This window comes from Trachurus japonicus, chromosome 19, assembly GCF_045865225.1.
Source record: "Trachurus japonicus isolate A0001 chromosome 19, Traja_1.0".
Taxonomy (NCBI): Eukaryota; Metazoa; Chordata; class Actinopteri; order Carangiformes; family Carangidae; genus Trachurus; species Trachurus japonicus.
In genome coordinates, this window is record NC_140925.1 from 9,129,335 (window position 1) to 9,153,884 (window position 24,550).

The window sequence follows — 24,550 nt, forward strand, 5'->3', positions numbered from 1 at the left end:
CTCCTCCTCCTCCCTCGGTCTTCAGATTTTCCTGTCTTCACTTTTTGTTTATGGTAACTCCCACTGATCCTCTCTCTCTCTCTCTCTCTCTGCTTTGTGTCTTTCCTTTGAATTTCTTCCTTTGAAATAACAATAACCTGTTTTATTGTAAGAACATTAATGAAACCCAAGACATTAGACTGTTACTTTAATCCCATAAGAAAAGGAAACAGGTAGGCTATACTGCACTGTTAAAACAAAAGAACAGTAAAACATTGCGTTAATTATCCATAGAAACTAGCAGAGATAGCTGGAAACACTGTGCAATTTAGTACTTTCCAGAATTTGGGCTTTTAGCTGTAGAGGAATAAGTTGTACTGAGGTGTTTGAATTTATACATTCGGTACAGATTCAGTAGTCTCGGTCTCAAATCTTAGACCTTTTTGTGGGGGGCCCAATAAATTATTCATCAAAAGCACCACAGCGCTCACAACGGCCGTAATGGATAGGCTGCCATCACAAGATATGTGAGGATGTCTAGACAGCCGGGTGCCACTTGTAACTGGTGAACCTTGAAAAGATATATGCTGTTAATAGTGACTGTTTTTACTACAGGCCCCGTTTTTATAATGAAATATCTTCAAAAGTCATAGTCTGGAAACTTTATTGCCAGTTTTACAGCAGCTAACTCCACTAATAGGCTAATTGGAGTTGGTGAGGTTGTAATCTGACAAATCCAGTCTGATTCTGGGGGATTCTGGGGGATCTCGGGCCCCTCTATGGGCTGCCAGGGCTGCCGCTTGTCTAATCACTCCTGACCCTATTAGAAATGAGTCCTTCCTTTGTTACTGTGCGGTACTGTCAGTTCTAGGGGAACAAAAAGTGCCATTGTCTTTCAATGCTGGGGCTGGGATAGAAGTAATCTGTCGCCGTAGAGCTGCCTCAGGATTGCTATAATCCAGATTCAGTATTAATGACAGTCTAATCCCCACATTTTTGACCCTCTGGAGAGGCTGACATGGCATCTCTGTTGTTATTTGCTTGTGTAATGTCACTGATGCTAAAAATGAAGGGGGGCTGCTTACGGCTTATGTCACGAGGGATGCAATATCCTGTTCAGTTTTTGTGCGCAGCGTAGCCAAGATGCTGCACTTGTGTGATACCGGCACAGACAATTCAGAGCTGTCATGTTGCTGCATTTGTCTGATATATCCATGGATTCACTCTGAATTCAACCAGCTTCCCTAATGGCAAATGAGAACTGTTATTTTCTCTCTCTCTTTTCATTCCTGGATATATTCTTGCCTGAGACCAGTGTATCTGACAGACTATAATTGCATGCCTGCCTGTGTTGAGCATGCCAAAGGACCATGGGGGTGTGTTTGCTCACCCATGCATGCTATGCAGCGGGGGCAAATGACACGAATGGTAAAATGGTGATCTTCCATACTACATGCACTCAGAATATGCTCTTTTGCTCTTTGTCGGACACAAAGGGATTCGGAGACAGACGAGAAGACGTGTGTGAAATCCATCACACAGCTGCTAGCTTGAAACAATGATCAGTCACCCCCCCCCACCCCCCACCACAACCTCTCCATCAAAACCCCTCCTACATCTTCTTATCTCCTCTCCTCAGAGCTGCGCACGTGGGCCTTTTGTTTACAGCTCTTTCCAGTGATCCACACCAGTAATCCCCGTGACAGGTAGCAGGACTCTCTGACAAGCCCCCAACCTTTTCATCCCCTCAGCGATAGCCAAGACTGATACTAGCTGGACTGGAGCTAGCACCAGGACTACATCCATCCATCCATGCTGAACTAAATTATTGTAAAAGACACTGGCACGCCCGTCTCCGTCCATGCTGAACATCCTAGATAATGGCACACAACAACCAAACAGCGCATCACAGTGAATGGCTGCTGAGGAGTGGGGCAGGAAGTCTCAGATGGTTAAACCTTCACTCTGTTCCTTCCTGCTCTCCATGGTCGTACTCACACTCTGCTTTTCAGCTAATGACTAAGCTGTAATCTACATTATGATGTCAGACACTTGAACAATCAGGAAGTATTTATTTTTATAGTTGCTGATGAACGGTTAAGACATACTAGAGCATGTGGTCACTTCTCTCTGTCCATGTTTCCTGTTTGCACATTCACCAATAAGGTACAAATGTTAAAAAGGTGACAAAGCTAATACTGTTAGCCAGGCTATGTTAAAATATTGATCAGATTAATGTTTCATAATCAAATTGGCCTAAGCCACCGGCACCTTCAGAAGACTTCTTGAAAAATATTTTACTGGAAGAGGAAAGATATTGATGTAGAAATATTCCAAATGACTTTTGACTTATTTAGAAATGTCTTCAAATGCACCAAAAGAAACGCTTTTGAAATCCCTGAACAGCAGCTACAACCCTTCCTAACCTCTTCAACACTGGCGCTGGGAACCTCATAACATTTCCATGCAGATTGTTTGGCTGCATGTGCGTAGGTAGGAAAGAGATTTTGAACTTCTCTCTCAGGTTTTCGCCTTTCTTCTTCATTCAACTTCTCCTCACTTATCGTGTACACATATTGCACAAAGCAAGCTGGGATGTTTCAAGCGTATTGCCACACAGCTTCCAATCATGTCTGAGCAGATGTACATGTTGTTTTTTTCCCCCTGTCTGCACTAGTACAAGTGCGATTTCAGATTTTAGTCAAGGTTTGAAAAAAAGAAAAACAAGTCAGTCTTTGAAGGTAAAACGCTGTGGAAAGCCAAAACAGAGAGAAAGTTATGACATTTATTGAGTATTTACTGTAGCTCAGACAAAATTAAGAAGAGCGCTGTCGTTTTGGATCAACGGAGGCTAATAACACAATCACGGTTTGTACTGTCACGACAAACTGTGATGTGGTAAATACTGTGAAATGTCATTAAATGACACAGACGTTCACTGGCTGCACAGCGTCTCACAGCTCTGGACAACATTTCACAGAACACACGAAAAACAAGTCTCGTCTCGCACAATACTTTGAGGTTTTCGCCGCCTTCTCAATAATTTATTTAAAAGCCTGATACTGCTCCATAAATGAATGGACACGTTTAACGATAAGTAATAAATAAAGTACCATCATGACCAGACAAATAAATCTGTGCCCTTGAAATAAATCTCACCTGCCAATGCTGCCTGAACTCATTTATCAGTTTCATGGGCTGAATGTATCACCACAATATCACAGTGAAGCCTTTAAAAAATGCGACATTATCTTGAATCAGCAGTCTTGGGTTGTATGAGAAGAAAATCAATGGCGTCGCCGCTCGAGTGTGACTTGCCATCCATCAGTCCGTGGCTGACTGGAGCAGCTACTGTAGATGATATGCTGAATGGCCAATTTCCTGTTACCTGTTAAAGATGGAGCACCGGAGCAGGGCTCGTCTCTCGGCTCCTCAGATCACGAGTTCCCTCTGGGTTCACTGTAACACTGCTAGGAAATGGACTGAAATAACACACCGTTGCTATTTTGCATCTGTAATCTCAGCCCCTGGATAATTTTATGATCCAAGTAGAAATCCCATGTTTGATATTGTTTGAAGTGCAGGCAGACACTAATGCTGTGCCCTCAAAGAACAAGACTCACTTCTCTCGGGTCTGTTCATGAAACGTGCAGCAGCTTCTGTGGCGAGAGATGAAATTCCATCTTCGCTTTCATTTTTGGAAAATATCGAAAATTGCGGTCACTGCATCGGCAAATCTGATCCCTTTGCCCTCCGAGCTGCAGCCCTGCAGAAGCCTATGTTTCACATTACATGTCAGATGAACATACTGAATATTTACATCCCTGTTTCCTGGAAAGAGGGCAGGGTGTGGGGTGCAAGTTCCCTTCTGTCTGATGACCAGATTACAGTATTTACTCATGCACGCAGCCCCCTCTTGTAGATTAGCTGAAGTGATGCCTTTGAAGAAAAGGTCTGAGAGCTTGATTTCAGGCGTGGTTGGTCACTACTCCTGAGAGCAGTGGATGTTACCCTGTAAATCATCCATATCCTGTTGATTCAAGTTCACAGGGCGTCTTTCCTATGAGCTTTTACTTCCTGTCTTGGGCATATTTTCTTCTGGGCAGCAGAACTGGGTTATTGAGCTGTAGCAGTGAGATCACAGCTTACTTCACTTTATTAACTTAGATGATTACACCATCCTGACCATCTTGCTGTCCAACTTTTATGTGGGTTTGTGTGTTGTTAGTCATATATACAGTACATTTACTTGCATTACAGTAGATTGTGATCAGCACACTCCCAGTTAGGTAAGCCGACTTAATACTGAAACGTAAAAATGGCTGCCAAAACAATCCAATATCCGTTTAAATGTGTGTTTCATTGTGTAGTTTTTCTTCCCATGAAAACAGTAGATTCTCTTGGTACTGCTTTTTTTTTTTCAATTGCTGAACTTTTATATTCCCAGGCATTACACACACAGCTCTGCAGGCGTACTTGTGTGTAGAAAGACAGTCATTTTCTGCATGAAGTGCACATTTAAACAGATATGGGATAGTTTGGGTTCATACTACCAAAATGAACGGCTACATTCAACATGTTTAACAGCCACAAACCCACCACATCACACTCAGTGTCTGACCCACAAATTTTTAACATCTGACTGTGCACTTCCTGTTTTCCATGTTTTGAGTCACTGTCAGTGCTCTCATAACATCATTTTCAACTGTTTTTCCGCAAAGGAAGTGGTGTTATACCCCCTATCCATCATCAAACAGCTCAGAGACAAAGTTTGCAATTAGCTGGTGAACACATTTGGAGCATTTGGCAGATAAAGATCCACACATTTCCCCCAGGAGATGCTTTAGAGTGGATACTGGATGCACAAACACATCTCCAAATGAATACTAATGGCAGTTACATTTTTGCTACCCAGTTAGCCATGACAACCTGGAAGATGATAGGCTGACATGTCAAGGTTTTGCTTACAAATCATTTTTGGATAGGATAGAAGATATTTCTCATCATCTGGGGTGTTACAGTTCAAAACAATATCTTGGTTCATATTGGATCCAGAAGTCATTTGTGCAGTGTAACTGTCGGGTCAGCAGTGTTAGTGATCCGTCTGTCTGTCTTGTTGAAACACTGGGTCTGAGAAAAATATCTGAACAACAGTGTGATGGATCACTACAAGATTCTGTGGCTACACCCAGACTATGAATTATAGATAATCTGAGCCTTGAGATTTACAGCCCTGTCCAGCTCTTCATGACAGGTGATCTCTAAAGCTCACAACAAGCTCTATATTCCCTTCTTGTAATATTTTAACCTATTTGTTGTGTCTGTGTAACGGCTTTAGAGTTTTTTCTTCATTTTCTTGTCACTGAGCCACTTGTCTTCGTCAGCTGTGGGCTGGTATTTTTCAGTGTTTATTACAGTGATTTTAATTTTAGAAAACTAATATTTGGATTATGGGTGTGAGACACTCCCACAATAAATGTTCTAAGCTGTAGCTTGCACATAGGCAGCTTTAGTGTGCCATTTCCTTCTCTGTTCTGGTTTAATCGGGCCTTGCAACAGAGCCAGTGCTGATGAAACGATGGCATGTGCGTTAGTATAGTCAGTTGTCACACGTCTGACAGAAAGATGGTGCTGTTCCAGTTACTGTACGGCTCCGACTCCCTCCCTCTCCTGCAACCTTTTGTGTTTCTGTTTTTTTATGCGTTAGGGGGTTGGAGAGGCCCCCTCGCTCCATATCTCTTTCTAGTTCTCACAGTCCAGCTAATTTTATACCCCTCATGTTTGGCTGTGAACTACAGCTCACACACAGGATGTGACCTAAACTGTTTCTCTTCCTGCTTGCGGACAGCGAGTCTTCTGAGTCAGCTCTGTACAATGACAGAGACGTGAGGCAGAGAGAGAGAGAGAGAGAGACTGTTTCCCTGACCAGTAGCTGAAGGTGTCAGATTTATGGTTTGCAGAGGGATAGTTTTGATTTGGCCCGCCACAGTACAGACATAATCAAAACTAGTCTAATTCATGTTTTTGTTATGATTGTTGTTGTTGATGTGTGTGCTAAATCATCCAAAAGACAGCCTGACCTTTCAGTAGCAATGATATGAAGTGCATAATTATACCCATTTCTGAGAAAGAGCATCATTACGTATTATTTCACAGCTTGATTTGGGTTTGATTTCTCACTCTGCTTCCTACTTTTGGCAGTTCCCTGTGAAAGAAGTGGGGGCGTTCATGGCTTTCTCTCTCTCTCTCTGACGTGTGAAACATCTCCATTCCCAGACAAGGTTGTGCAGACAGACAAGACATGTAGCCTTGGGCTGTTGCCAGATATACACACAGATAGCTTGAGAAATCCACTGAGCTTTTTCCTCCCCTTTGTGTGGGTGTGCATGTTTCTTACATGCCCATTAATGTCGGTCTCTATGTGTAGGTTTGGGCCTTTTGTGTGCATGTGTGTGTGTGTCTATTACAGGCTGGTTTTGTAACTGGCAACGTGTGAAGATGTGCTTGTTTCTCGCCACTTGTCTTGGAATACCACTGTTTCGCTGTCATGAATATTTACCAGGTGGGGTTCATGGAGTTTAAGTGTTGCAGGGAATCCTCGACTGGGGACTTGTTTAATCCTAACCCCATTCTGTCTGAGCTGCTCCCAGGCGCCTGGGAGAATAAGCTCTGGGAAAGGACGTGAGAGTAGGAAGGGAAGAGAGACACCACCGCTCGTTGAGGGGACGTGTATCGGATTGTTGGATGGAAGTCTGAATAATGTCTGTTTTTACACGCTGCGGCTATGAGCAACTGAGGATTTCTTAAGGCTTCTGGCCAGCTGTAAGTCATGTCTGGATCTTGGGACTGAGACTTAAGACTTGGCTTGATGAGCTGTCCAGCTCCACCGTCCTTCTTATTGCTGCTCAACTGAAGGAGTTTATAATCCACAGCGAATTCCTAAGGAAGGTCTAAGGATGAAAAGCAGTGGACTCCCACACACTGTCGGCGCAGTATCGACTAAACAAACCACCTTTCAGACCTTCATCAGACATTAAACAAACAATGCAATAAACAACAGCTTTATACTGTCGCCCCAGGCTGCAACACAAAAGGGCTAAAATCACAAAATCCTCAGAGACGAGACGACTATAAAAAAGTCAATCAAATGCATATGAACAGTGAGGCTGAAAAACAATGAATACATATGGCATCGTTTCTAATGTTTATCATCTTGGTTTAGCATCTGGGTATTGATTCTTTTTAAATTATCACCAACCAAGTACAGTATTCCCCAACTGGACTGTCATTATCTTGGCAGAAATGTGGTTATAGATAAAAAAAAATTTGAGTGGATGACGATGTGATATGAAATATTAATGGATCACCAGGGTTATTACAGTTCATTCTGAGGGGGAATGGGCATAGCAACCCATCCAATAGTTGTTGAGATACTTGAGTCAGGACCGAAGTGGTTGACGGACTCGTACTGCTGTATGTGTGCGATCATAAAGAAAAGAAAATCTCACATTAAGTCTTATGATGTTAACACATATGAAATATGAAGCTCCGGGGAGTTTATGGATAGACATATATTTTTAAAACCATCTGGAAGTCTTTGCACTTTGCCTCAGCAGCTGTTTTTCACACATATCGTTGATGGATTTTGGACGTTTCTCACATCGCACAGGCGTTTTTCCATCACTCTATTGGTTATTGATCCGAAAGAGCCACAGGTAAGTATTAAACCTGGGTTTTCATTTAGCTGCCCACTAAACAAATAACACTATTGATGTAGGCTGTCACATACGCAGTCTGTCTGTAAATGATCTAGTCCCGCCCGGGCCCTTTAGGAAATTTCCAGATATTTGATTATAGCAGAGATTGCCAAGTTTAGAAGAGCTGCTATATGATATTATCACATTCACATCCTGCTTGCTTTGGCTAAGGGCCACTCACTCAATCCTGGATGCCAAGATACACCGGTGTGCTTGGAAGAGAGGCGAGCATCACATAGCACAAATCTCACTCCTTGCTGCCGCCTGTCCTCCTTGCTCTGCAACATTAAGCCCACAACGTGTGGACAGCTCATCAGGGACGTGGCTCCGTTCACACGTCTGATCACGGAGGCATAAAGTCCACACACACGTCGTGCATTTGTTACCCTGCATTGCCATTTATTATCATTTCTGCTGCTGCAGGTTTTTCATCCAGCGGCTGATTTTGTCCCTTTCAGCTTTGCCTGTAAACACCATAAATCACAATGAGCCTCGCTTCTCTCACCTCTCTCACTAACACACGTACTCGGTAAAGGAGGTGCCAGACTGTTGCTGCAGCTCTTTTCTAATTAAAGCCTTATTATTATTAAATATTTAACACCGCCTTATTGCTGTGTTTTCTATTATTTTCCATTATACAGCATTTAGGAAATAGACAAGGAGGAAAATGTGAGAACATGACTGAGTATGAATCTCTCAGCGCCTTGTTAAAAACAGAAATGTTAGGAAAATAGTATTTTTTTATATATAATCAGGAGAAACTTAATTTAACCCACTGATTGATTTTCATGAGGGGCGGCGGAAAAAAGCAAAGCATGACCCCAGTGCTTTATCTTGTAACGCCCCCGGGGGTGGTCGCTGGTCCTGAACTTGTTTTTGGAGTCATTGTGTTTTTGGAAGCGACACACAGCTGCAGGTCAGGGAGGATTTCTGTAAACACAGTGTTGTGCTGATGCTGGGACCCGATTGTAGCTCAGTGAAGCGACTTCCCTGTCTCTGTGTGTGTGTGTGTCTGTGTGTGTGTGTTTCTGTGTGTATACTAACAGTTGCCCTGTAAGCTTATCTCTATAAATGGATTTGTGTTGGTGCACTTGGAGATCTCCGTATGATGCTCTAATCTGATTGACCACAACCCTGGAGAGGTGGATGAGTCAAAGAGCCAAGTCTGTGTATCTTTCTGTGTGTATATATGCAGAGATGTGTGAGTGTGTGTGTGTGTGTGTGTGTGTGAAGTGTCCATCTGTCTTTGAGCTGCTATTTGTCACCTTGGTACTATATATTTCCAGCTGAGCTTAGAGGCTTGTCCGGGAAATAACAACTCTGTGAGAGTTTTGGTGAAAGTGTGTTTTTGACTCTGCTGCTGTAAATCTTACACCTGCAGAAGTCCACATGTTGACATTTGGACAGTGTTCACCCTAAATGCAACATCACCTTTATGAAGCTCTAACAGCACGCATACACACAAATTCACACACATGCATGCACACGAAGCCCCAGTGTGCAGAGATCAGATAGTGCCAGAGATGATGTGTCATTTTTGTGCACTGCCGGTGTGTGTGTGTGTGTGTTAAGTTCCTGTGATAAGGTTTGTTTATTTCCAACGTACGGAGAATTTTCACTTCATTTTATTGGTGTTGAATTGAAAGCAGCCACAACAGATTTTAAGACGGTTACTATTACAAACTTCATGCATTTAAAGAAAACACATCCTCTTTTCTCTGTGTGTGTTGGTGGAGTTTCTTTTCCACCTGTCTATATATGACATAAAATACCACGTAACTCACTGTCCACTTGAGTAAACATTAAACATTCTGATAAAACTCTCAGTTACAGCTCATAAACCCTTTACAAAGAGCATCCTCCTATCACAGTGTGGTGTCTCTCTTTTTATGTACTGTACCTGAGAACAGTTTGGCTGCCAAGTCAGACACAGTCATGTGCGTTGTGGTGTTTTTCGCGGTGCCTCACATGCGCCAGTGTAATGTGCCTGTGAGGAAGTGATATGTAGCTGAAGACGGTGATGAAAGGCTGTCATCTTCACCACACACTGTCACTGACGGTGCTCCCACTCTGAAATAAACACGATAATGGTCGTGCTATTGTAGGTTAGGGCTATAGAAGATAAGGAAATACATTTCAGAGTGCAACCAAGAAGCTGCACTTGACAGGTAAAAACCCTGTCACACTTTATTTCTTCTCACTTCCTCCCACAGTTTTTTATTTTCTTATAGCCTACCTTAAAGCGTCCAGTAGGCTATACCTGCTGGCTGGCTGGCTGGCTGGGTGGGACTGTCGCCGTGGCAACGCTCTGCAGTTTACTGCCCAGTCGGTGCGATGAGAGGCCGCGTCGCATGGTGACCTCTTTTTATTTAGATGGACTTGAGCTTGTTCCAGAGACATACGGGATTACACACAATGATTATACAGGACGTAGCCTACAGATCACGGTCCGTATTCAGCAGCTTTCATCTGCTGCTGCTGTTTTCTCCCTCGCCGTCGGCTCCGTTACAGGAAGCTTCTTCTATTATTCAATAGTTTGCTTGATCTGATTCCACGCCGTCAGACCTCGTATCATTTATTTATGAACATGAGATGATATATGATTTGAAACACTCCCTCGCAGAGCTTTCCAGGAACTTGGGTGTAAATCTGAGAATATTCACAGGATTAACAAAGTGGTCGCTTTCTTTCTTTCTTTCTTTCTTTCTTTCTTTCTTTCTTTCTTTCTTTCTTTCTTTCTTTCTTTCTTTCTTTCTGTCTTTCTTTCTGTCTTTCTTTCTTTTTTTGTGGATATAGTCTCCTTCATTCCTCTCTATTTTGCTTTCTGACACTGTAGCTTGAGCCATTATTTGGCTGTCATGGAAATCCTCAAGCATGACACCTCATTTTCCAGGATGTCACAAAGCAAATGTTGACTGCCTGTTTTTCATTGAGCTCCAGTTGGAGGAGGAGGAGGAGGAGGAGGGTGGAGGAGGAGGAGGAGGAGGAGGAGGAGGGTGGAGGAGGAGGAGGAGGAGGAGGAGGAGGGTGGAGGAGCAGGGTGGAGGAGGAGGAGGAGGAGGAGGGTAGAGATGTGGGAAACGTGTCCATTCATTTATTGCTACAGCCTAATGGAGAAACAGGGGGAGGAAGGGAGAGAAAGAGAGGACCCCCGCCCCCCAACCACTGCCACCACCACCGACTCCCTTCCCCACCTCCCTCCAGCTCGGCTAGACGAGCGCGTCGCCATAGCAACCGGTCGGTGTGCTCCCTTCCCTGCCGCTGTCAGGTGAAAACCTTGTGTCTCCAAAAATGTCAAAGTTGTGAGGGCAGCAGGGTGGGGGGTGGGGGGTGGGGGGAGTGGCTGGTGGCGGAGACTTATGTGCTTCCTCAATTTTTTTGGAAGCAGTTTCACGTTTTGAAGGATCAAAATAATCTGCCTGTGAGTTTTTCGCCCACTCTCCTTCAGCCGAAAGTAAAACCGTACTTACAAGGTTTCCATATTGAAACTCTTCCTCCAGCTCCTGTGGCTGCTCACTGCTCCCAGGTAGATAAATTGTGCTCCATGTCCTGTTTTTTTTTCCCACACTCCACTCCTCCTCTCATAAACCTCCTTCAGACCTCCCCCTGGGTGATAGCGGGGATTATATATGAGATGCCACCAACCTGCAATTTCTGCTACAGCTTAGGCACAGCACATGAACTCACTAGCACTATTTATTCATGCAAACACACTGAAATAGTGAAATAATTATTCTAAGAAATCACTCACTCTGTCAGGAATCAAAATACATTTGTTGATAGTGAGACAAAGGGAGGTTTTTATGTAAAACTATGCTCTAAATCTGAGCGGATGTGCATATTTATTCCACCAGTAGATCCAGGATTCAGGGGAAACTAAATTTTTTAAGTTGGTAAATGAGGTTAGCCGCGATGCACAGGGACGTGCACCGAGTCTGCTGGATTTGGAAGACTGATTTGCATTGCAGAAGTCTTTATGAAATTTTACTTCCTAAAAATATGTACTCATTGAACTCCTCTGACTAATTTAAAAGTCTTTTCTTCGCCATGGTTACATTTTGTGACCATCTGCATATCACCCTCGGGCGCCTTCTTAGCCACCGTTTCCACCGTTCCTCCAGCGAGGAGCAAAGTCGCCATCCTTTCTTCTGAATTTGCCTGAAAGCTAAATCGTGTCATCGTGTTTGAAGGGCAACACTGAAGGGCAACTAAAGCAGCACTATACTATATATACTATATATACGTGCTGCTTCACAATGCTCTAGGGGCTTCGTATTGTTTCACAGTGTTCCTCTTTGGGGAAGCTGTTTTCTATCTCTTTCTCTTCTTCTTGCTTCACATTGTTCCGGCTCAAGACAGGAAACTGTCTCACACCTTCCTCATCCCCCTGCCTCTCCTCCTCATGTGTCACCACCACGTCGTCTATGTTGTGTTATTAATTGTCTAACATGCTGTCTGCCTTTCTCACTCTTGTGTTTAAATAAAGGTGGTGAGCTGCTTCCCGTTTAAGACTCGCGGCGCTGACTCTACTCGAGCTGCTGGAGGTGAAGCTCTGACACCCAGACCTCACCGCCACCGCCTGGATCCAGGGAGCAGCTCTCCTCTCTGGGCCGTGTGAGCAGACCTCAGACCCCTCGCTGCTGCTGCTGCCCCCCCCCCCCCTCCCCCCCACCTCCACCGGATGTCCAACCTCTGACTGAACAATGTGACCACTGGATCCGTCAGCACCATGTGACCTGCTGTTATGGATCTGAGAGTCAGCATACATTGAATCAACACTCATCCAGGTGATTGTCCACACATGCACACATTTTTAGTGTAATGTAATGTAATGGATCTTTGTCTCAAGCTCTCAGTTGAACTTACAGTTTTATCACAAGTTTGTTGCACACCCTTACAGTTTGACGCCCCTCAGTCGCTTCCTCAATTTTTTTTAAAAGTCATGATTCCAGTTACAACTCCCCAGTTGTATCTGTTTTCTGCTTAGAACAAGTACCAAGAAACAGGAATTGTAACACTGATGTAAAACTGAAGTGTGCACAGTAAAACTGTACAGTAGTAAAAACGCCATTAACTAGACTGCGCATGCTGCAGCTGATTCAAACCAGCCATACAGTGTGACTGTGATTAGGCGTCTGCGTTTTAGGCTGCACTGATATTCAGATCCCATGTTGATCAGATTGTTAAATTTTATTGTCTCACACTATAAAAAAGCTTTTTATACTTCGCCTCTTGGGACTTTGAGCCTCAACTTGAGACCTGAGTGCCTTTGCCATTCCCCTGATGCCACACTTCCTTCTTTTGTTGACATTACAGAGGCAGATTTCTGCTTTTAAAAGGATACTGTGGCATTAAATTATGAATAATGAAGGGCACAGACTTAGATGTGTCACTGAATTAGCTATATTTTGAAAACAAAAGCACACAAATGGGAGTGACTGCAGACAGTAGCCTGTCATTACAAACTATGCATGGTGACTTATGGGAATTTCTCTGCGCTGATGTCACTTTTAGTGGTTTTGGAGCTGGAAAAGCCTCTCAGCTCCAGTGCTTTTGACTTCTGCTGTGCTTAACAATCCCCCGCATTGTTGTGCAATTCAAATATTTTAGTCCCCACCAAGCTGTTTAATGATTTGTGGAGGTGTGTGACCATGATAAAGTAAGGACAAAGGCAACATACAGTCGATGGAGGAATGGAAAACAAAGCCCAAAGTCTGAGACGGGAAGGAAAGAGAAAGGAGAGGAGACCGCTCATGAGTGTGTTTGTGTTGAAAATGTGTGGCTAAGTCGTTGTCTGTCCAGCTGTGTCTGTGTCTGCGTATGTGTGCGTATCTTATCCAGGTTTTTTTTTGTCAGGATTGTGTGTGTGTGTGTGTGTGTGTGTATGTGTGTGTGTGTGGCAGTCTCGCTCCCATTTCCCCTCTGGAGCAGAGCGGTACAGGAAGGCTGGCTGGTTGGCTGCCTGCACAGGAAAGGAAACAATCTCTATCTAACAGCAGATGGAGGACAGCATGTGCTTACACTGCAGAAACACACACACACACAGGCATGCACACATGCAGTCACACACACACACAGAAGAAGCTATGCGCAAGTACAGTAGCTTTTCTGGGTGCGTGAGTTCGACCCCGAGGGTACATGACTGATGTCAGCTGTGCAGAACACAAACTGTCTATGAATGAACCCGATAGACGACACCTCGGTGTTTCCATTGAACTTTTGAAATGTTGCCATAATAGCGAGGACATTTCTTATCTTGCAGGGCAGTTGTTTTGCCCTCTCTCTCTTTTTCTTTTCAAACCTTATTATTTCTCCTCTGTCCTTGTATTTACACTTTACATATTGCTGCAGTCTGCTGTATCTCCCCAACCTTCACATTTCTATTTAGCACTGAAAACCAGACCTGGGTCAAAACGTATTTGCGTACCGGATTTAGTTTGTGTTGGCAGGATTTTGTTCGCTCTACTTAAAAAAAAAAAAGTCTTGATTATGTATGAAAATGACTTTCAAACATTGAAAAGTTTTTTTTTCTCAATGACCCCAATCTGTCAGGTCTTTAGGAAAACAGTCACGTATTATAGATTTAGCTCTACAGTTTAGTTTGGAGCTCAGATTTTGACCCCTGTGTTACCTCTGTGCCTCGCAGGTCAAACACATTTTTCTGTTGTTGAGATGTAGTGATGTGACACACTGCCTGGTGGTTGTGCATATCCATGGTTCCTGATGCCCTGTCATGCCTCCATGCCTCTGTCAAGAGCTATTAGGGACGGGACAGGCCTTCCCCCAGCATGTGGGCTTGTCTCGCAGCAGTGTGTGAAGACTGGATGTTGTGCTTCCTTTTTCCAAGAGGGCAGCGAGTTCTCCGAGAGGCCTTCAACTTAAGCTCGTCGTTTGCTCTCCGTATGGTCTGTGTGTGTGTGTGTATGCGTGCGTGTGCGTCCTTTCTCGTTCTTGTTATAAGCCCAGAAGAGAGGACAATGAGACTCACTATGGTGCCCAAGGCCTCAGCGAATGACTCATATTCCTATAGAATTCAGGCAGAGAGAGAGAGAGAGCAAACATCAAGGTTACACAAGCTTAATCAACAAAGTGCTGCTCATAATGTTGCTCTGCAGGGGCCGTGATCCTGCGAAAGGATTGTGAAAATGTGTCAGGTTGGGGTTTTGGGTTTTGGTAACATAATTACTGGGCTTCCACTTCCACAGTCTCTCAGAGAAGACAGGCTGCTGTTTAAATCAGCAATCACTGCGCCCGCCTCTCTCAATCTGGACTATGCAGTGGAAATAGCAGTTGTTTTTGTTTTCCTACACTTGTTTGTCAAAGCTGTTGTTGCCGGATGTGTGATAAAAGCGGCATAAAGACGCAGCAACGGTGGAAAATCAAGTGTGATAGAGCGAGGGGTTTTTCGCTATGGCAACCGGAGCTGCGTGACAGTTTAAAATCTCGCTTCCCATGCAGGCGAGCTGCGGACATTTCAAGAGCCAGAAGACACAGTGCTCATATACCTTAAAAAAAAAAGACAGAAGGTTTTATAGTGCGTGTCTGCAGCGTGCAGACAGGTCTGCTCTATCTCTGCAGAGCAGCAGAGGCAGCGTGGGCCGCTCACTCATCCCTTCTGGTCCCACGTCTCCTCTCCTCTCCTCTCTTCTTCCTTCTCTTTTCCTCCCCCAGAGTCAAGTGGCTTTTTGTTCTCCCGCAGCAGTGCTTATCACTTGTTTCTCCACCGCTGCCCCCCTTCATCCTCCTCCTCCTCCTCCTTCTCCTCCCCATCTTTCACTCAGGGAATGAAGGGATATTTTAGGGGATAGATCTTGTCTGTCCTGTGCAGACCCCAAAGGAGTGTGGTTATCGTTGTGTCCTTCTCCTTGTCTGAAAATGGAGGGGTTTCTATTCTTTCTGTCTCCCCGCTCTTTCTCTCTGAGGGGTTGGTTGTCTGTGAGAGCCAGGTCTGTTTAGCTCCTCTTCCTGCATCAGATTCAGCGCTGATGTTAAATAAATCTAACACCAGTAGGAAAACTTTGTGGATTGTCATTATTACAGGCACTGACACTACGATTTATTCTCATCCGTCTGAGTGAAGTGGGTTCCTTTGTCCCACAGGATTTCTCAATTGCCTGTTATTTCTCCGCTTGAATGAGATGACATAAAAATGAGCCACACACTCTCGGGGGAGACAGTCTGGTTGGTTGTAATGCTCTCAAAAAAAATCAGGCTTCCAAACGGCTTCTGAGTCAGCTGTTATGATTCTGCATAGAACCACATTTTAATCTGTTTAATCCTTTTTATTGACCATAAAACTTAAAAAAAAAAAAAAAAGCCTTCTGACAAATTTATGGTCAGTTTTAAGAGGTGATTTTGCCATAATGTGAGGGCCAGTCATCGTTTCATTTATTGTTTCAGATTTTATTCTGTTGCGTAAGCTGAATTTAGGTAACACCACCAGAAGCTTTTAATCAGGAGGAATGACTAACACATTGATTCCTGGATTTAAAAAATGCACTAAAACTGCAAAATAAAGTGTAACCACACAGTCTAAACACACATCCACAGTACTGGTATGTTACAAACTATAAAACATAAAAATAAAATAAAAACTGAGAAGTTCAAAGGAAAATTGTGTATTGAGTCTGCATCTCATTTTTGTCCATAATGACTTCTGGTGATGATAACAAGGTACTTGGTAGGAATTGCTTTCATTTGGTTTCATGTCAAGATGAGACTCTTGTGTTTGTGAGCTATAAACAAAGCTACAACCAGGAAGTGATTAGCGGAGCATTGCATCAGTACTGGGGAGTAGTAGGAAATGGCTGGTACTGCCCAGTCACTACAGAGTCTCACAAAGCCCAGCAGTGAGAGGAGCAGCAAACACACATATTTCCCTGTAAAGAGGCCACAACTTCTTGTTTCTCACTCTGCAGCTATTGTAAACAAACAAGATATAATCTTTAAATTACTGTGCTTGAGAGGTTGGTGGTTTGTAGTATTGCAGCAGTGAACACAACAACGTTTTTGTCAACAAACTCAAAGATACAGAAGAGAAAAGACTCAGTTTTTTTTTTTTTAATTACTGTCAGTATTCAGTAAAGGAAGACTCCAGTTGTGGCTGATTGTGGCTCATTTCCAGTGGCGTGCACGGGAGGGGGGGTTTCAGGGGGCCATCCTCTCGTGGCCCAATTGTTTAAAAATATGCACTAAAGCCAATAAGCGTGCTAAAGTGCCCTCTAAGGGGCCTAAATGTGTGCTAAAGTGCTCTCTTCAGTGGCGAGGACGCGCTGTATGGTGCCCTTTTTTTCTTTTTGCCCCTGCCCTTCAAAAAGTCTATGCACGCCACTGCTCATTTCACTATGTTTTGCTACAGGGTTTGTTGTGTTGTTGTTTGTTTGTTAGACTCAGATAACTATGTGAGATTGGAGAGGAAAACAACTACCGGTAATTATAACTAATAGTCATAACGGACAAAACATGAGAAACACTGAGGTCGACAAAGATGTCAGTTGTCGTTTAATGTAAAGGCTGCAGGTGAATCATCCACTTAAACCTGACATACTGTACATCTCGAAGTCTAAGAGCTTGTTATTTTGCCTCCGTGTGTAAAGCTTTTTGTCCTCCTACAAGTTGAGCCACATTTTTCCCATATGTCACCGCGCTGACAGGTTCACACTGTTATACACAGTTGTTTCTTCGTCTTCTCTCTCTCTCTCCCTCTTCCAACATGTCTCTCGTGGTGCTACCTGTTCATCGCAGTGCGCCGGTGATCACAGAGTGCTGGGTGATAATGAGAAGTGTCACAATGCCAGTTTTGTCACTTTCTGGCCCAGCTGCTGCTCATTACTCCGGCCATCGACGGCTCTGATCCCAGGCCACATAATTGCTCTGTCCCTGAATAATTGAAAGAGAGGACGAGGTAAATCCCAGAGGTGTCAGGGTGGGAGAAAGATGGATGCTTCTGTGTTCACCACTGTCAGGTTGGGAGGTGTAAAGGGGCTGGGAGGACATGATGAGGCCTTCACTGGGAGACTGTCTCCCCCTCCTCCCCACACACACACATGTGTTGGTGGATGATGGACCACTAACAGAATGATTTCTGGCAGGGTGGTCCTCAAACAGGCCCTGGCACATGAATTTCCCATGGATCCCTGCTGTAGCGTTTGTCAATTTGTGGGTATGCACTAGTCCTCATGTGTGGGTTCTTCATGCCAAGCAGTCAGGCAGCGTAGCTCTGCATGCCAATAGTTAGCAGATTTGGTGCAGAAACGTATGCATGTAGTGTGTCTGTGCAGGCGTGTAAATCTGCAGATCAGGAGTGATTAAAAGACCTACCGGCTCCTTGGAAAAATATTAACTGTGACTGCGTATGTGTTTTGTGTGTGAGAGACACACACTTGCACATTCACACGGCCGTGTGAACACACAGACTAAGTGACACTCAAACAAGCCAACCAAGTGTAAGATCAGATGTGATGTTTGCTCGTGCAAACCAGACTGGTGTAAATATTTACTGCCAATTATACTCTTGGTTTCCACGCCTCGCTAGAATGTGACGGCAGCTCCCGACTGCTATGAAAGACATAAAGTCCTAAACGAGAGCTGCTCTCAAATGTTACAGTTATGGCTGGAATGTTTTTAAGAGGATTATCAATAATCGCCTCTCATGTAGCACCATGTTATTTTTAACTAATATGCACCACCTAAAAGCTCTCATTTCCAAAGAGGACCTCTCCTAATGGCAGCGCTTTTAGGGTCAGACACAGCGGCCGCCATATCTCAGTCAACAGGATGTTATGGCCTGAACCTGGCAACCGACTTCAGCCTTTTTTTTTTTCTTCTCCTTGGCAGTGGCTAATGTGAGTTTCTCTTTGTTAAAGTAAACGTATCTCTGCTGCATGCAAACCCAACACCAGCACACGTACAGTGAGCACATATGCATTTTCTCACACATTCAGCCGAGCTCTCTCTGCGGGAGATGCTATACATTTGTTCCCATGGAGGTGGAGGGCTGACGCTGCAGAGCGGAGCCAGCGGGTCTCCAAGGTCATTACCACTGCCACAGCGTCTGGGCGCCCTGGGAAGGAGGCAGGAATTGATTAATGACAATGCTAGGAGCGCAGGAGGGGAGGAAGAAAGTCGTGCTGCAGAGGTAGAGTTGTTACTGTAGCAAGACAATGCTGGCGCGAGATACTGCAGAGTCTGACACACTACTACAAATGCTCCTGATGATTATGATAATCATAATAAAGCTGCTGGGGGTGCAGGGCAGTTCAGTGATATTACTCATTACAATAGTTATTTTTACTCTGACCTGCTCCGATAAAGTTGCCAAGAGCTCAGAAGCATCGACGCCCACATGTCGCATCAAGTGTTGAACAGGAAACCAGACAGATTAGACAGTGATTATGGGCAGCTTTTCACGCCATCATGTACATCATGTGTCATGTAAAGGTACTGAAAAAAAAGAATTATTGCCTTAATCTCTCTCACGTTAAAAGTAGTTACACTGATCTCAGAGCAGATAGACAGCCATCGAGCCATGGAATAAGCCATGTTCCTCCTGTTTATCCCACTCTGCAAACACCGCATGAATACAATAAGATTTATAATTTATTGCAATAAATAACACAGGTGCAAAAAGAAAAGAAAAGTTCATTACCAACTTCATTTTGCATTCCTTATAATGTATTTCTAATAAAGCTTTGCTTGCTACTGCACATTAAAACTGTAAAACTGTTCTGGGTATAAATTTAACTTGACCCAGAATTATTTCCAATATTTAATATTCAGCTTGTGTTTCTTTTAACTGGCTCCAGGTTTGTAACACTCGTTTTCCAAACACTTTTCGTCCCACACTTTTTAACTCAGGAGCTGTTTAGTCACACAAAAGGTTGGACTGAGCCCTCAACCCCCCTTTTTTTTTTTTTTTTTTTAAAGTATATTTTTCGGCTTTTTGCCTTTATTTGATAGTGATGACAGTAGAGATAGACAGGAAATGGGGAGGCAGAGAGAGGGGGAATGACACGCAGGAAAGGTCTGCCCGACGCGGGATTCGAACCGGGGACGCCTGCGGCGAGGACTGTAGCCTCTACATGGGGCGGCCGCTCTACCCACTGCGCCACGCACCGCCCCCAACCCCCCTTTTTTAAGTGACTTGTTCAATATCTCACAGGTGCCAGGTTGAGGGCCAGGTTACCATGGGAACACATTGGGAACAGCAGAGTAAATCTAGAAAATAAATAAATAAATAAATAAATAAAAAAGTGAATTATCCACAGTGCAATCTTTAAAATCTTAGAAACCTGGCTCCTGGGATTGCATTTTAAATCTTTAAACTATATGCACGGACTGCACTGTGATGCAGTGTGAGTGTAGTTTATTGATGGTATCTGCAGAGCAGAATCAGCAGGAATAGAGTGGAGTTAAGTTAAGAAAGAGCAACACCAACACCTTGTCCAACTAGGTTACATATGGCACAGGAAACGGTCGCACATCTGTGTGAGCAGATGGACACCCCGGCCTCGTCTCCACGGTCCAGGCTGTGAATGTAGCGCACTGTCCTTTAAATAGCTAACCCGACCCAGGTTTACACACTGCAGCTCCCCAAAGGCAGAGGCAGAGGCAGAGACGCGGTGACTCGAGGACGACCTCCTCAAATAGAAAGTGTGAACTTTCACTATACATCGTGCAGAGTTCGTTCTGCTCAAGCATAACTGACGTAAACCTTAACCCTGTGATTACTGTTGTCTCTTAGAAACTCATTATTTACATCAGAGACTTGAAACGGTCCAACTGGGCGATTTGTTGTGGTCTTATGTCCAAACCACAAAAAATAACCTGCAGCTTCACCACCTCACACATCCTCCTCTTTTTGTTTCACCTTTCCATTACCAAACATTACAACCAAAACTTCACACCTGTTACCATAGTTGCAGAAACAAACACTATGATGCCATCCACCCAACACTTACTGTATTATCGCACAGATCAGACCTCTCATAGTTTTCCTCTATTATAAGGCGTCTTTATTTTAGTTACAAGTCATTCTGTGGTTGCACCACAATGAGACAGCACAGCAGCGAACAACACTGGGGAGGTAAGATCATGTTTTTAATCCAGGAAATTCAGAAGTAAAATACGGTATAACAAACTTGATATACAGTATAAGACGTTATATTTGGCAGAGACAGTTACTGTAACCTACAACAGTATGTGACATTTTACAGTATTTCAGGTTGACACTAAAGAATTTATACCAAGATAAATAATGAGAGGGACATTTCACTCAAAATAAACTAATACTCTCTGCTGTGCTGTTTTAATGCTAAACTAAGCTAAGCTAACTCTCCCCAGGCTGAAGATTAATTTAACGGACATGAGAGTGGTGTTGAGCTTTTTATCTAATTATCTGAAACAGAGCTATCAGCTACTTCATAAAATATCAATTTATACCTTTTTTTAATTAAAAACACATAATTTAATTTGCATCTGATTGTGAATTATGAACGCTTAATTAAGTCGATCAGTTTCAGGCAAAAGGTGGCGAACATGTCTCGAACACAGCAGTGAGAAAACGCACAGAGGGCTTCAGGCGACGGGTTGTTTTTTCTCCTAATAAGCCATCTCTCGCAGGTTTCAGTTTAAAAAAGAAATAACGTTGTGGCCCTAAAGGGTAAACAGTCTGGCAGCTTTTTCGCTCAGAGGACACAATGTACCTACTGCCCGCTCACCCTGTCACATCGCCCCCTACACCCACCGCCCATTTTCCAAATTCCCCAGCTGATGTATTTGAAGAGACAGAGAGACTCTGTGCCCAGAGAAACCACGTTCAGTGGAACTGACAGTGCTCTGTCTGTGGGCTGGCCAACACAGCCAATTTCTTTATCTTATCTTCTATTGGTAACAAGCTCGTCCTCTCTCAGGGTTAGGTGTCTGGGGCTAATTAGCCAGACAATAGCAGAGAACTGCAGGGGTATCATCATGTCTCCTCAGGGTTTGTTTTTTTTGTTTTTTTTAAAACTCAAGACTGACAGAGCAGGAAAGCACGCCACAAGGAAAACACAAATCCACAGAGAGGGATAGCTCATCCTCCTAAACAAAACGTCACAGACAAGAAAAAAAAAAGGTCAGCCTTTTGGTTTGGGAACATAAACGACGTAGTCCGCCATGAATCACAGTTCCCACACTCATAGTTATTATGATCAGAGCGAGGATGGAGAAGCAAAAGAGAGGCCTTGCAGTGGACTGGCTCGTCTGCAGCGTATTGTGACAGGACCATGTCCGTGCATGTGTTTTTGTTTGTGCGCTGTGAGGTATGCAGGTTTTCAGAGGTGGCAGGTCGTAATCAGCGCAGACAGATCTGTGAGTCATACAGCACATACCAGGTGCTGGAGGTCTCAGTGAACACAACACAGCGGCTGCAGCGTTGTCACTTCCAGTACTGTACAGTATATGTAGGCAGAAACAGCTTGATTGGTTTCATAACGTTATTTATAACGAATGGAGATGCAAAAGCGACATATTAAATAATCACATTAGTGTTTAAAGTTTAAGTTACTATGTTTAGATATGTTTTAAACTTTCTTGGAGAAAACTGCGATATTCTATTTCCTGCTTTATTCTGCAAATTGCAATGCAACAATATAGCGGGAAAGCTAATGTGGTTATTGAAAGTCTTCTTGTTTGTTGTGGTTTATTGTGTCTTCACTCACTCAAGCGCTCATTTTTAATTATAGTTCGCTTGCTTTCAATCTTGTTTTTTGATGACACAAGTTCATAAAAGATTACAGGTTATAATCATGAATAATGTGACTCACTAAAAGTAGATTCAATAATTAGTTTTCTTTTCTTCTGCGTACAGTTTCAAATTCTTTCTAGCTTTACCTTTAAAACAACAATCTCATATGGTTAATAGACACATTAAAACCACTTTATGTTGAAATGCCTAGAGGTAGGGCCACAGCTGCCAGACATGGGCTGCAACAGCGTCCCCTGCTCACGTTTATCCACGGTCCATCATTCATTCATTGCATGTCATGTCTCCACCCATATGTACTGTATAAATGGCTGCGAACAGTTCAGTGAAAAAATGGTAAAGTCAATCTGAAGTTAAAATAAGGCTCCGGCATTTAAAGTTACACAAAGTTGCTGCTTTTTTTTGCTCCAAATTTCCTGTTTTGTTACAATCTCTCTTGTGCAGCTCAGCGTGGAAACACAATGAGAGAATTCAGGGATAAAAACAGTGGATATCCACTTAATGTTGGCTCTTTTGCATTGGAATCACACTGAGTGCTGCAGATTGATTCACAGCCAACTGATTCAATGTAAATATAGACATGAGAATATTGTGTTAAAACTGACTCATAATTATCCTATTGGATCCTGATGGATAAAAACGTGAGAGTGACTCTCACTCCCTGCAGTATTAATAGTGTTAGAGCAGCAGGATACTGAGGACACATACATACCACTGAAATAACTGGCTGCCCAGGACAATACCCTTCTCCAAGGCTACTTGTAAATGTCTCCTATTGGAAAATAAGGACGCCCCGGAACTTCCCCCGAGCTGACATCTCCCATGACCTATTTTCATTAAGGCTGATGGTCGGTGACTAGCTGCAGAGTGCTAAATGGAGGAAGGACAATAAACACACGAGAGTGCACACAATGCAGTGATAGCAGTTTGCCCAGAGTCTGACCCTAGCGCTAAACGATGACTAACACTAATAGTCTAAAATTGAGACTTGTGGTCTTGGCTGGTTTGTGCCGAGTGAGGAGAAATAGCAAGAGAGAGATAAGATACCCCGGAGGACTAGGGGAGAAGTGTTATTTATAGTTGTAGAGTTATACAAGGGACATTTCCACATGAAAACAGAAGAAAGGAAGTCGGTGACGTCCTCTGAGACGCGGAAGAGGTCAGGACCGGAGAGCACGGCAGTGACAAGATGGGAAAAGCTGGAGAGAGAGAGAGTAAGGGGGACAAACAGGCTGGTGTGGTCCCCAGAGGAGCAGAGGAGCTGGAGGTTGGAGGCTAAACCGTGACAGGGTGACATCTCCACTGGTGATGAGGAGCCAGGAGCTGAGAGACGTTTCCAGGAAGCAGCAAACGCTTTACCACAAGGTGCAGCCGTGGGGAAGGCTCTGGGCCCTCTGCTGGGTGTCCCTGTTATGCCGTCTCGCACACAGACACACACAAACAAACAAACAAACAAAGCATACATAAAATTCAATGCAGTGGAAAGTCCCAAAAGGCACCAAGAGTGTATTTCCACATCACAAAACCCCTCAAGTCTTGTAGACACACACACAGACACAGTCCTACTCTTCATACATACAACAGTAACTCAGCTCGATATCCGCCCCCTCACCACCGAGCTTGTGACATTTGCAGAGGGAGCCTTAAAGAGGGGGAGCTGGAGTAATAGAGAGAGGAGGGGGGGCTGTTCTTCCTTTCCTCTCTTCTCTCATTAGAATTCTCTCATCAGTCTTCCCCCACGGAGCGGTGGCTTGACATGTCAGGGTTTATTAATCGCTCCAGGAAATATTATTGACCTGGACCTTCTGCTCTCGCTCTCCCTCCCTCTCTCTGTCTCCCTCTCTCTCTCTCCGTGCTGCAGTCGGTGTCTCTGCTCTGCTGCCTCCACATTCCTCCGGTGTCCTGCCTGGACACATTACAGGACACTGCGGCACAGCGTGGAGGCTTCAACGCACAGTGTCTTCATTGACTATGCACTTGGCCTGGGCTTTTCTTTTCACTGCAGCTGCAAAGCACCACACACACACACACACACACACACACACACCTGCAGCCTTGGGGAGACAAAGCA

At 43.9% G+C, this 24,550-nt stretch overlaps 1 protein-coding gene across 4 annotated transcripts in view; it reads left to right on the top strand.

Moving 5' to 3' along the window:
• ptprea (protein tyrosine phosphatase receptor type Ea) overlaps positions 1–24,550 on the top strand; it is a 53,397-nt gene that overhangs the window by 14,023 nt on the left and 14,824 nt on the right. For 3 of the 4 annotated variants that reach the window (XM_085761764.1, XM_085761765.1, XM_085761762.1), the window contains exon 2: positions 12,223–12,523. The gene's annotated coding sequence lies outside the window, so the exon portion shown is untranslated. Of the gene's footprint in view, positions 1–12,222; positions 12,524–24,550 lie in introns of those variants that run through there. The other variant, XM_085761763.1, reaches the window with a different exon arrangement.